This window comes from Geotrypetes seraphini, chromosome 5, assembly GCF_902459505.1.
Source record: "Geotrypetes seraphini chromosome 5, aGeoSer1.1, whole genome shotgun sequence".
NCBI classification, from domain to species: domain Eukaryota; kingdom Metazoa; phylum Chordata; class Amphibia; order Gymnophiona; family Dermophiidae; genus Geotrypetes; species Geotrypetes seraphini.
Window position 1 is genome coordinate 257,919,931 of NC_047088.1, and position 14,376 is coordinate 257,934,306.

The window sequence follows — 14,376 nt, forward strand, 5'->3', positions numbered from 1 at the left end:
AGACAAGGAGCATTTGCTAGACGGTCTTGGTGGTTCACCTCTAGCTCTGAGACCCTGAGCCATGCCAACCTGCGCATAGCCACTGACATAGCCGTGGCTCTAGAAGTCAATTCGAAGGTGTCATAAATTGACCTGACAAGAAATTTCCTCAACTGAAGGAGAGAGGAAGCACAGGAATGAAAAGAAGGTTTTCTACGATCAGGAAGGAATTGTTCAAATGAAGACAACTGCTGGACCAAATGCTTTAAATAAAAAGAAAAATGAAAAGCATAGTTTCCTGATCTATTGGCCAACATGGCATTTTGATAAAGCCGTTTGCCAAATTTGTCCATAGATTTCCCTTCTCTGCCAGGAGGGACTGAAGCATACACATTAGCCCCCGTTGATTTCTTTAATGTAGACTCTACCAAAAGAGATTCATGTGGGAGCTGGGGCTTGTCAAACCCAGGAATGGGGATTACCCTGTATAGAGAGTCCAGCTTACGAGGAGCTCCTGGCACAGTCAGGGGAGTTTCAAGGTTTTTATAAAATGTCTCTCGTAAAATATCATGGAGAGGAAGTTTAAGGAATTCCCTTGGAGGCTGGTCAAAATCCAGAGCATCAAGGAATGCTTTGGACTTCTTGGATTCAGCCTCCAAGGGAATTGACAGGGATTCACACATCTCCTTCAAAAAGGAGGTAAAAGAGGTGGAATCCTGTTTAGAAGGAGGGTCTGCCACCAGGTGTTCCTCCTCATCGGAAGAGCATTCTCCTTCAGATAGGAAGGGCTCTTCTGAATCTCCCCACAAATCAGGGTCTCTAACCTGAGAGTGGTGTCGAGACTCAGGTGTGGAGGGCTCTACGTGTCGAGATTTATGTGTAGATTTGCCCGATCTCATAGAGACGGTACCAGGCGATGCAACCTGATGTATCGGTACCGTGGTCTGTACCGCCTGGTGCTGAGACCTAGGTTCAGGAGCTAGAACCGGCATCGATGACGATGTGGTAAGTGCCGGTACCGATAAATTGGATGCCGATAAGAGAGGGCGTTCCTCTATCGGTACCGGAGGCTCCGACCGAACTGGAACTGGAAGGTTCGGGGTCAAGAGAGCAGGAAACAGCTTTTGAAGTTGATCCTTAAGCTGAACCTGCAGAACGGCGGCGATGCGCTCGTCCAAGGATGGCACCGGCACCGCTTTTTTCTTCTGCGGTGCCTTGGGTGCCGCTCGACACTCCGAAGAAGAGCCCGATGTCGAGGGACTAACTTCGATCGGAGCGGAGCGCTTCCGTGGGCGCCTCGAGGTCGGCAGGATTGGGCTCACTGCTGTAGAGACCGGAGGACGCTCCAACGGGGAAGGCTTCTTAGCCGGCTTACCTGTGGGATGCGATACCGGCGTCGAATCACGCGGTGTCGACGAAGTCGGAGCCGACTGTGGAACAGATGTCGGTGCCGGAGTTGCGGAGTCGGACATCTCGGCACCGAAAAGGATCCGCTGCTGGATTTGGCGGTTTTTGAGGGTCCTCTTTTTTAAAGTTGCACAGCGGGAGCAAGAAGATGCTCGATGGTCAGGACCAAGACACTGCAGACACCAGTTATGGGGGTCTGTCAGCGAAATTGGTCTAGCGCACCGCTGGCACTTTTTAAAACCGGGCTGAGGGGGCATGAACGGGAAAACAGCCTCTGCCAAATCGAAAGCCGAGGCTTCGATCGTGGCAACAGGCCCCGCCGGGCCGAAACGAAAAAGAGGAGAAAAAATTATTATTTTTATTTTATTTTAAGAAAATAAGAAAAGAAATAAAGAAATAAAGAAAACTATATTATAAAAAGGTGGGTTTACGCGAGCGGGAAGGCGTGAAAAAATCTCTTCAACGGCCGTTGAAGTGAACGCGTCTTCTTAGCTCCGCGGAAACTAGAAAACTGAGGGACCGCGCGCCGGGGTCGGGCGGGAAGGCACTCGCGCATGCGCGGTGCGGTATCCAGAACTTTCCAAGTTCTTAGAGTGCAATCACTCTAAAAGTGTCCGTACCGGGGCTCCGTCGGTGCCGTCACCCATCAGTCAAGAATAGCTGCCTGCTTGTCCTGGGATAATGCAGGCTTAGTGCAAGAAACCAAGAAATCACTATCAAAATACTCACTGCACATAAAATATTCTTATTTTTTCATATTTGTGCCTTAAAGTAGCTTTGACATAGATGTAGCCATGTATTTATAACCTCAGGCCGCTTGTTATTTCAACGTAGCTTGTGAACCATCGTAGAACTGACATCATTGGTTATAACCTCCCCCTACCAATTGCTCTGTGACTTACATTTTTTCTTTTTTAACAAACGCCTCCAACGGGTCCAAAATGCAGCTATCCGCCTCCTACACAACCTCAACTACCATGATCCCATCTCCCCAGCACTCCGCGCTGAACACTGGCTCCCAATTAGCCAACGCTGTGCTTTCAAGGCCCTGGCAATAGCCCACAAGAGAATTTACTCCACCACCCCCTCCTACATAAAATCCAAGCTTCCCATCTACACCCCCACTCGCACCCTCCGCTCAAAATCGGAGATACGCCTATGCATTCCCCCCGGAAGGTCCCTCCTCTCGGAAACTGCCCGCAAACGATCCTACAGCCACTTCATTCCACATCTCTGGAACCAACTCCCCCCTCAACTCAGACAACAGAACTCATTATTGACGTTCCGTAAAATGGTAAAGACCCTCCTCTTCAACTAAAGGTCACCCTCAGTCTTCACCCCCCTTAAGCCCCACCTCTCTCTTCTCTCTCCTGTATATCTTCTCCCTAAAATTCAGTATAGTCCTCTCTTAGTCTGTACTCTGATAAATTGTATCGAAACTCAAATAACTTGTACTTAAACTAAACTACTTATACTTAAACTCTTCTCTTAATTTGCTGTATACTCCCTGTAATTAAACTACTGCACAGTCTTGTATGTCCAAACATTTAAACCTGTTGTATATCTTATATGTCCAATTACCCTCCATTGTGTATGTTCACTTGTAGACCGTTCTGAGCTACTGGGAGGACGGGATAAAAATCTAAATAAATAAAATAAACTTTTAAGTTCTTTAAGTTCTCCAAATTAGTATAACAATTCAATACTTCGCTTTTAGCTTTCAGGTTGGACTTTAGCCCATGATCTTGGCCTTTAAGATTCTCCAGAAATACAGTAAAAGTGAGGTCCTCTAATTTGCAGTCTCCCTTCTTATATGCAATGGCTACAGCTCTTCCCCTCAGTCTGAAACTAATACTTCAGTAACTTCACCCGGGCAATGGGGCTGGTATGAGGAGGTGCTGAAAAGTTTGCAGCCCAACCAAGAAGAGAATGATGTGGAGCCATGAAATTTACAGGTTATTCCACACTTCTCATGACACTTTTTGTTTAATTTCATATCATTAAAAGGAAAGTGTGGAGTAACTTGTATGTTTCATGGCTCCACATCATTCTCTTCTTGAGAACTTTTCAGCAGCCCCTCATAGTGTGATGTCATAATGCCTCATTCCACCAATGCCTAAGAGCCAACCTCATCAGTGATGTCACAATGGCTTGGTTTCCCTATACTTATGCCCATTTACTGGATGCTTTTATCTATTTGAAACATGCCCCCTCTTCTATGAAACCGCGCTAGCGGTTTTTAGTGCAGATAGTCATGCTGAATGGCCCCGTGCTGCTCCCGATGTTCATTGAGTTCCTATGAGCGTCGGGAGCTGCGCAGGCCATTCAGCGCAGCTCCCCGCGCTAGAAACTGCTAGCGCAGTTTCGTAGAAGAGGCCCATAGTGTCAAGAAAAGTGTGGAATAACTTGTAAGTTTCATGGCTCTACATCATTCGCTTCTTGGTTGAGCTGAGAACTTTTCAGCAGCCCCTTGCATTGTGATGTCATAATGCCTCATCCCACTAATGCCTAAGAGCCAATCACATCAGTGATGTCACAATGGCTTCATTATCCTTGGCTCACTTAAGAATCAGAGTATGAATGGCCACAACCACTGACCCGCAAGCTTTGCTTTGAAGAATGCTGAGATTGGGCAGCAACATTCCAGAGCAGATATTGTGATGTCATAATGCCTCATTCCACCAGTGCCTAAGAGCCAATCACATCAGTGATGTCACAATGGCTTCATTATCCTTGGCTCACATAAGAATCAGAGTATGAATGGCCACAACCACTGACCCTCAAGCTTTGCTTTGAAGAATGCTGGTGTAGAAGGACTGAGGTTGAAATAGACACTAGAAAATGACATGGGATTATTTCCCGCGGTTATCCGCGGGGACGGGGACGGTGATGAATTTTGTCACCGTGTCATTCTATACCCTAGCTCTCTCACCATAAAGACTGTGCAAAGGTGGGCCCATAAGGATAGTCTGTGGCACCATCTACATCTTGCAAAGACAGTTTGTAAGAATATTCAAAGGAACGATCCCGATCATGCAGAGATGAACTAGAAGAATAATCAGAGACACTATCTGTATATGTACTTTTTTGCAAACCTCTCCCATGTAGGGTAGGACACGAGACTAGATGTTGGCCAGAACTCTTTGTTGGAGACTCTTTGTGTCTGTCTAGTTCTGCGTTTCAAGCAGCATCCCCTAAATTATAACAAACTTGTGGGAGTAAAGCGCAATGGATTCTGCTGTGAAACGAGCGGGACCAAAGCCAAGGAGGGAGGGGGGCAGCTGGTTTAAGTGAGTAGCGCAGACTGCAAGGAGATGCACACAATTATAAAGATGGATGGTTCATAGCCCAAAGCAATCAGTCAAGAGCAGGGACCCCCCCCCCCTCCCCCTTTCTGTGGCACGGCGTGATATTATTAATGATGGGTGGCATCGAAGAGCAAATGCATAATTACTGTTAGGCTCAATTTACCTTTCTTTGAGCTCTTTTAATAGATACGTGTAGCAGCCAATTAGATCTGGAAAAGTGAAATGAATATTGATGAGAAAAGGACAAAATGTCACATTCATGCATCCTTTGCAATCGTAGACCCTGAAGCGAGAGCCTTGGCTTGAAAGAACCCAGGCAGTGGTTGGCAGGTGCTGGCGCTTCTGGATGCTGCCGTCGCTCTCCGTCCACTCAATTTCCTCGCGAGGTGGATGGGCTCAGGGATACGGTCTATCTTCTTCAGGAGGAAGCGCTGCCCTGATGTGCCAACTTACCGAACCTTAGTGAAGCATAACACACGAAAAACACGGAGTTCGATATGCAGAAGGTATGGGCAGTCATAGATTAGAAAGGGGGAGGGGGGAAACAAGGGGCTGATCTAGGTCAAGCCTCCCCGCCCCATTTCCCTTCTGGCTTTCCTCACACAGTCTTTTACTGATTGATCAGTGGGTGACTCCAGTCATTCCTGCTCTGCTGAGATAGGCACAGTTTAACCCAAGTCCGGCGCAATTTGTATATTATCCCGGGGTGTGGGGGGGTTTGGCAGGAGGACCTGGAGATCACTCCTGCCTGAAAATATAACAAATGAGAATAAAATCTGGGGGAAAGGAGTCTGGAGGTCCCCAATGAGGGGAGAGTGTGGCGTAGTGGTTAAAGCTACAGCCTCAGCACCCTGGGGTTGTGGGTTCAAAACCTGTGCTGCTCCTTGTGACCCTGGGCAAGTCACTTAATCCCTCCATTGCCTCAGGTACATTAGATAGATTGTGAGCCCACTGGGACAGATAGGGAAGAATGCTTGAGTACCTGAATAAATATATGTAAACCGTTCTGAGCCCCACAGGGAGAGCGGTATAGAAAATTGAATAAAGAAAATAAAGTTTCAAATTGATTAAAAATTTTATCTACCACCTTATCAATTTATTTCAAGGTGGTTATGGGAGGGGAAGGTCAATGCTGGGTGGCTCTTTTTAAAAAAATTTAAATGTATGCATTTTGAAACAATATGAGACGCACAAACTTGTGAAGTATCAATGATACATAATAACAGAGAGAGAAACGTATGTAATAAGAGTAAACAAAGCCATCCTCCATCCTGTAAAGTCCTTGATCACAGGGGACTTAGAAATCAAGGCTGACAAGGAAATTAGGAAGCTCCTCAAAACACAATTGTTTATCAATGCTTTTTTATAGGGTCTGTTTTGTTCCTCTTTTGTGCTGTTTTCGCTAGTGTGTATCTGCACATTTGGTAAACCAGCTAGGAATTAGAGAATATAGAAACTTTTGTAAAAGAAAATAAATAAATAATAGACAATAGACAAAAAAAAAAAAAAATCATTTGTAGTACAACAGTGACATCTTGTGGACATGCATAATACTGATCCTCTCAAAAGGAACCTGAGGTATTTCTAAATCCAGCCTGAACAAAATGGGCTTCATGCAATAGCATAATGTTCATATTTCCAGGAGGGCATAAATACATTTACCCTAATAAAATGCTCTCAGCTTTACCTAGTATAGGGGCATCAAAGTCCCTCCTCGAGGGCTGCAATCCAGTCGGGTTTTCAGGATTTTCCCAATGAATATGCATGAGATCTATGTGCATGCACTGCTTTCATTGTATGCTAATAGATCACTTGCATATTCATGGAGGAAATCCTGAAATCCCAACTGGATTGTGGCCCTCGAGGAGGGACTTTGACACCCCTGACCTAGTAGCACAATAATTCCAGTGGCAACAATAGGTCCAGCCTAATGGTTAGTGCAGTGAGTTCAATTCCCAGTTCAGCACCTCGTGATCATAAACAAGTTACCTGACCCTCCCTGTGCCCGGGTGCAAAACACAGATTCTCTTTCCCTACTGGGCTAAATACCTGTGTAGAATGCATAAACCACTTTTCAGCTTTTGGTGGTCTTTGGAACGGTTTATACCAGTGGTTCCAACCCTGTCCTGGAAGACCACTAGGCCAATTGGGTTTTCAGGCTAGCCCTAATGAATATGAATGAGAGAGATTTGCATATAATGGAAGTGGCAGGCATGCAAATCTGCTCCATGCATATTCATTAGGGCTAGCCTGAAACCCCAATTGGCCTGGTGGTCCTCCAGGACAGGATTGAGAACCACTGGTCTACACTTCACCACTGTAGACGAGTGGTTCTCATCCCTGTCCTAGGGGACCCCCAAGCCAGTCAGGTTTTCAATATATCCCTAATGAATATGCATGAGAGAGATTTGCATACCTGTCACTTCCATTATATGCAAATCTCTCTCATGCATATTCATAAGGGATATCTTGAAAACCCGACTGGCAGGGGGGGGTCTCCTAGGACAGGGTTGAGAGCCACTGCTGTAGTCCTGTGGTTCTCAACCCGGTCCTGGAGAACCACCAGGCCAGTCGGGTTTTCATGATATCCCTAATGAATATGCATGGAGCTGATTTGCATGCCTGGCACCTCCATTATATGCAGATCTCTCTCATGCATATTCATTAGGGCTATCCTGAAAACCCGACTGGCCTGGTGGTTCTCCAGGAGAGGGTTGGGAACCACTGCTGTAGTCCATAAACCCTTCCCCCATCGCTCATGCTAGTATTCAATTCTTGTAAGCTCCCTGAGAATGCCCAGACCAATTCTTTTTGTAAACCGCCTAGAACTGAAAGGTATTGGCAGGATAGAAAATACTAATGTAATATCTAGTGCAGGGGTGGGCAACTCTGGTCCTCAAGGGCCAGAATCCAATCAGGTTTTGCTCAATGAATATGCATGAGATCTATTTGCATGCTCTGCTTTCAATGCATATTCATTGGGGAAATCCTGAAAACCCGACTGGATTCCGGCCCTCAAGGACTGATCTAGTGGATTGTAAGAAGCATTTTAAAAGGCTCACTTTAATTCAGAACAAAGCTGTTCACTTATCCCCATTTGCTAAGCCACAGTAGAGGATTTGATGGTGGCCCAGAGCGCCAAATGTTCCAACACGGCTCTGAAGCACATAGAATTCCTATAAACATCAAAACAGCATTGAGCGCCACAGTCAAAACCTCTACCATGGCTTACTAAAAGAGGGCTTTAATTTTTAATTTGGGCAGAATTGGACATGCAACGTCTTACCTTCACAAATTGAAGGGCAGGTTATTTTTTAATTTTGGGTTGGGGTTTTTTTTGTTTGTTTGTTTTGCTACAACGTGTTATATAGTTTGCTACCAAATTATCTAAAGCAGGGGTAGGGAACTCCGGTCCTCGAAAGCCATATTCCAGTCGGGTTTTCAGGATTTCCCCCATGAATATGCATTGAAAGCAGTGCATGCAAATAGATCTCATGCATATTCATGGGGGAAATCCTGAAAACCCGACTGGAATACAGCTTTCGAGGACCAGAGTTCCCTACCCCTGATCTAAAGGATCATTTTATTTAATTTTTTTGCTCCTGTACATTCACAGCATAATTTGGTCTTTTTTATATTTCCCTCACCTAAAGGCTGTGTTTACCAGATCCATCATGGATGACTACTTTCTTATCAAATGAAAGAGACTCAAATTATGCGCATTTACATTACATAGGTCAGGGGTGTCCAATGTCGGTCCTCGAGGGCCGCAATCCAGTCAGGTTTTCAGGATTTCCCCAATGAATATGCATGAGATCTTTTAGCATACAATGAAAGCAGTGCATGCAAATAGACCTAATGTATATTCATTGGGGAAATCCTGAAAATCCGACTGGACTGCGGCCCTCGAGGACTGACATTGGACACCCCTGACCATAGGTATTTAAACATCTCTATCAGATCTCCCCTCTCCCGCCTTTCCTCCAAAGTATACATATTGAGATCTTTAAGTCTATCCCCCATACACCTTATGATGAAGACCACACACCATTTTAGTAGCCTTCCTCTGGACTGACTCCATTTTTTTTTTTTTTTTTAAAGGTGTGGCCTCCAGAATTGTACACAATATTCTAAATGAGGTCTCACCGGAGTCTTATACAGAGGCATCAATACCTCCTTTTTCCTACTGGCCATACCTCTCCCTAGGCAACCTAGCATCCTTCTAGCTTTCACCATCACCTTTTCCACATGTTTGGCCACCTTAAGATTAACACCTACAATCCCACCCAAGTCCCACTCTTGTCGTGCATATAAGTTCTTCACCCCCTAAACTGTACCGTTCCCTCTTGGTTTTACAGCCCAAATGCATGACCTTGCATTTCTAAGCATTAAATTTTAGCTGCCAAATTTCAGACCATTCTTCAAGCTTCACCAGGTCTTTCTTCATGTTATTCATCCCATCCGGCGTACTCTATTGCAGATTTTACCCGACAACCCTTCAGCAATATTGTTTATAAAAATGTGTAAAAGAACAGGCCCAAGAACAGAACCTTGAGGCACACCACTGGCAAAATCTCTTGCCTCGGAGCTATCTTTACTGATCACTACCCTCTGTCGTTGATTTTTCCTTACCATAGATAGGATTTAGTCCCCAAGTGTACAAATGTCTAAATCACCTTTAAAATAAGGTAAGGGTAAGCTAGATGCACATCTCCTTATGAGAAGCTTAGAGTGATATGGGGGACTAAAACTATGCCAGGGTACACCTGGCGGGGCCTCCGTGTGTGCGGATCGCCGGACTTGATGGACCTAGGGTCTGTTCCGGAGATGGCACTTCTTATGTTATGTCATATTATGTAACTAGTTTGATGAATCCTGAAGAAACTCAGTTTAATTCATTTGCTAAACTCTTAAAAATTAGATAGGATTTCCTTAAATTACCCAGGTCGCAAAGTCTACATCAAGTATCTGACGGAATTCCATGAATCTGGTTGACTCGCTCACCCTCCAAGTTTTGGAAAAGTGTTTTGGACTGGATTTCAACAACTCCAAAGTCAAATCTAGGGATAAGATGGAAATCCCAACAAACTCAAAGCAGGACCTTAAATTTACACACAAGTAGAATATTGGCCCAAAAAGTACTTAATCCTACCTTACTTATATGAATGGAAAACATGTAGGCTTTAATGCATTGAATAAATATCAGGAAACACAGAAAGTTACCCAAACCCTTACACTAATTAACTATATACGAGTTGACAAATCACTGAAACACCCAAGTGCCTTGCACATGACCATTTTTAGATGTTCTTGAAACATGTTTCCATCCATTATATCAAGCTGAGGCATAAAAGCTCCAGAGGGCCACTACGCAAATGTTTTGGTACATCTGGATATTAAACAGCAAGCTTCTGAATACATGAACAGAAAATAAAGTAAGTAATCACAACTGAAAGGTGATAGGAAGGCCAAATGGTGACCTTAGAATTACATGGTTCTAACTGTAGCGAAAGTCATTCTCAGGAATTTGAAGTGGAGGTTTGTGGGTTCAATTTGGTGTTCAATGACATGTGCGGATTTACCGTGTAATTTCTTATGAAATGAAGGCACGGTTAAATTGCAATAAATCCTGGTGAGTGTTGCAATTTACATGTCAGATAGAACCCGGAAGTCATCGGAGTTAAAAATACTGAAAATTGTCACTTAGAACCCTGTAATTCTAAGGTCGCGAAATGTCATCCAGCAAGCAGCATCTGCTCTGTTTTGCAAGGCAGTTAAGAAGCACTTAAGATACTGGTCACTGGTCGAAGTAGTTCCTCCAGGAGCCTCCACCAGATTTGTTTAGATTTAACACAGGTGTCAAAGTCAGTCCTCAAGGGCCGGAATCCAGTCAGGTTTTCAGGATTTTCCCAATGAATATGCATGAGATCTATTTGCATGCACTGCTTTCAATGCATATTCATTGGGGAAATCCTGAAAACCCGACTGGATTACGGCCCTCGAGGAGGGACTTTGACACCCCTGGCTTTAGAAGCATAACCAAAAGGCAGATTACTCTGGTTCTTAACTCAAAGCTTATGAATACTCATTGTAAAACACAAACTCAAGAGTAGAGAATGACCTAGGGACAAATTTTTCCCCGTCCCTGTGGGAAATCGTTTTCCCATCCCCTCAAGCTCCATCTTCAACTGCACAAGCTTCAAACACTTTTAAACTCATAAGTGTTCGAAGCTTGTGCGGTTAAGGCAGACCTTACAGCAGGGGTAGGGAACTCCGGTCCTCGAGAGCCGTATTCCAGTCAGGTTTTCAGGATTTCCCCAATGAATATGCATTGAAAGCAGTGCATGCAAATAGATCTCATGCATATTCATTGGGAAAATCCTGAAAACCCGACTGGAATACGGCTCTCGAGGACCGGAGTTCCCTACCCCTGCCTTACAGGAATGTGACAGGTACAAAACTGTCACAGGGGACAGGATGGGAAAATCGAGTTCCTGCGGGGGACGGGGAAAAATTTGTCCCTGGGTCATTCTCTACTCTAGAAAAGAAGCAAGTAATAAGAAAACGTTGAAAAGAATGGGGAGAATATAAAGACTGTTTTCTTTTATGTGCAGTGCCCTGATCGTGTCTGTACTACTCCTCAAAAGCAGAAACTTGGTGCACTCCAAAGGTGCAGAACCTTTCCAGGGACGTGGAATCGGTTACTACCATAATAACTACGATTAGAAAAACTGAAGCAGCAGAACCTCTCTCGTATCAGACTTCTACTTCTTAAACTCAGGATTTGTTGCAAGGGGATCCCCTTTTTGATGGCATAAAACCACATTTCAATATATTTTAGGATACACGATATACTTTGTACCTTCTCCACTGGCCGCTGGAGATGGTGCATGTGTTGTAATAACTTTAGGCTGCAGGTAATTTGAAAATAAGCTTGATGGTCCTCGGTCGAAAGGAAAATCTCCATGGAGCAGCAAGTGCATGGCATATGTAGATTTCCAAAATGAAACGTCCATGGGGACTTTGCTTTTCCCAAGTTATCAACTCTCATTTTTTCGCCATCGCAAAAGTTTGCGTCCAGTTCCAGTTTTAGCCACTGGGTGCAGGGAACTAAACTAGTTTTCAACATCTAAATATGTTGGGCAAATCACTCTGAAAATCCTCTAGAAGTGGATGTGAGGCAGTGGTCTCAAACATGCGGCCCATCAGGTACTATTTTGAGGCCCTCGGTATGTTTATCAAAATCACAAAAGTAAAATAAAACCGTTTCTTGATCATATGTCTCTTTAGCTATAAATGACAATATTATTATTAAGACGTAGCCAAAAGGAAAGATTTATAATTTTACCTCGTGCAAAATTGTCATTTCTTTAGTATGACATTAATTATTTTTTCTGAGGCCCTCCAAGTACCTACAAATCCAAAATGTGACCCTGCAAAGGGTTTGAGTTGGAGAGCACTGGCCTATAGGAAGAGGAGATACAAATGTTAAGAGTCTTAGCCAATAGGGAGAGGAGGAGACAGTGGATGCTGTGGATGGGCCATTTGGCCTTTATCTGCCATTATGTTACTATGTTTCTATAATCAAAGTTCTATGACATCACAATGCAGGTGTAAAGAGCCTTAGCCTATAGGAAGAGGAGATGCAAATGTTAAGAGCCTTAGCCAATAGGGAGACAGTGGATGCTCTGGATGAGCCATTTGGCCTTTATCTGCCATCATACTACTATGTTTCTATAACCATAAAGTTCTATGACATCACAATGCAGGTGTAAAGAGCCTTAGCCAATAGGGAGAGGAGATGCAAATGTTAAGAGCCTTAGCCAATAGGGAGAAGACAGTGGATGCTCTGGATGAGCCATTTGGCCTTTATCTGCCATCATGCTACTATGTTTCTATAACCGTAAAGTTCTATGACATCACAATGCAGGTGTAAAGAGCCTTAGCCTATAGCAGTGGTTTCAAACTCGTAGCCCACCAGGTACTATTCGGGGGCCCTCGGTATTTTTATCATAATCACAAAAGTAAAATAAAACAGTTTCTTGATCGTATGTGTCTTTAGCTGTAAATTACAATATTATTATTAAGACTTAGCCAAAAGGAAAGATTTATAAACTATAAAGTTTTACCTCATGCAAAATTGTCATTTCTTTAATAAGACATTAACTATTTTTTTCTGAGGCCCTCCAAGGACCTACAAATCCAAAAGGTGGCCTGCAAAGGGTTTGAGTTGGAGACCACTGATGTGAGGGGATCTGGATGCTGAGCCAGGACAAGGCTGCTACACATTTAACCATAAGGGATTGACCTACCAAAATGTCCACATTCAAATACTATTTAAATACCTTCTTGAGATAAACCGTCCGGCAATAAACTGCACCATGCCAAAACCAAGTGGTGAAGGTTTTATTTAAACTACATCTGTGGTAGGGAATGCAGATTATTTACTAGGTAAGTAGGTATAGTCAAATCAACTGTTTTGTGAATATCACAGTTTAGAGACATGTGGATGTTCTGGTTGCCAAAACTGAGGCCAAAATATCCAGCCAAAGTTAGCCAGATCCTGGCAGAAAATTAACTACTGTAATTATTTTGAAACCCATGTTCAGCATTCAACAAATTACAAAAAAACTGGAAAAATTATGATAGATTGAATTATAACTTCTGGTGGAATTCATTATGCCATATTTTTAAAATGGAGAAAATATTAGCTATTCAACAAGGGCGCTATAATAAATTTATTCATGTTTGGGAGCCATTAACAAACTATTGTAAGGATTGATTATATTTATTCCCCTTTTATTCATTGAGGTATAGGGTGGGGGGAGGGTGGGTTTAACTTCAAATTATCTATATTATTATATATTATATTATATCTAAATTATTATATTATAATGTTATAATGAAGGGAGGATGGGAGGGAGGAATTATATTACGATTTCAAAGTGATAGTAAAGTGTATATGATTGTATTGTATTAAAAAATACTTGTTGAGAGTATAAAAATGAATAAAGATATTTAAAAAAAAAAAAGAAACCCATGTTCAGACCAACTGTGGCCTAGCTTCACTTTATACAGGCTATTTTGGTCCATGTATCAACTAACAATGGCAGTCAACACATTTCTAAAATGAGAGGCTTATATAAGTAATTTGAGATGTTACCTCAAGAAGTCCCTTCAAAAATCACCCTCCCACTTTCTAAAGTTCACAGATGCAACGGGAGTAAAGTTGGGCCACCCCCTCAATGTTGCCGATTTGCAGCTTTTTGGGATCTAGTACGTCAAAGCATCAATATTTACAGGATCCCATTAGTGGGCTAAGCTAAAAGCCAAGTTCATTTCACAGATTTCTGCATCTGATTGAACAGGCTGGCCACGTGGCCAACCGGGCCAACCACCTCAGGTGTGAAAAATGTATTAGCGCACTTGTCCATATGACCATCCAATTAGCCGATTCCTTCCGAAATGGAACCATGTGGATTAACGGCTGAAGTGGTTGGGACAGAGATTCGTTGGTCTGACTGAAGTGATGCTGGTCCCTTTTGTCTCTTATATCATCATGTTTATTATATCCTATTTTACTGTTTTTTATTTATTTGTTTTATACCTTTATTTTTTAAAATTATTCCTCAGAATTCCATTGCTCAACGTTTTTGTTTTTTTTCCACCCACATTCCTTTGT